Consider the following 466-nt stretch of genomic DNA (forward strand, 5'->3'; position numbering starts at 1 on the left):
AGAAAAGCACAATTTCACATGTGTATATATACATATATACATACATATAGTCGATTCTGAGTGGGCGGCGCTGAATGTGCGGGCGGCTTTACGGAGTTTGGGCTGGCACAAATATTCATGAGCAAAATGCCGTGTGCTCGTCTCCCGTCGCGCGGCTCAGACAAAATTTGCATAAATTTGGAATTTGAAAAGCTATCCAGCCTGATGGAAATGATGACGAGAGCGGCACACACCTAAACACCCACTTCAAACAAACATGGGGGGAAGCGACAGGCAAGCGACGATGAAGATGGAAGGCCCCCTCCACTCCCAGTCAGTTGTGGCACGTTGTATTAAGGCATTAAATGTTTGCCACACACACATACACATTCGAGAGCAAATATGTTGAAGCCCGAAATGGAAGCGAAAATGCCAGCCGACATTGCTGAATTATTATCGAGAGTTTAGGCTAAGAAGCCTTGTACAT

The sequence above is a fragment of the Drosophila eugracilis genome, unplaced genomic scaffold (assembly GCF_018153835.1).
Source record: "Drosophila eugracilis isolate 14026-0451.02 unplaced genomic scaffold, ASM1815383v1 contig_2154, whole genome shotgun sequence".
NCBI classification, from domain to species: domain Eukaryota; kingdom Metazoa; phylum Arthropoda; class Insecta; order Diptera; family Drosophilidae; genus Drosophila; species Drosophila eugracilis.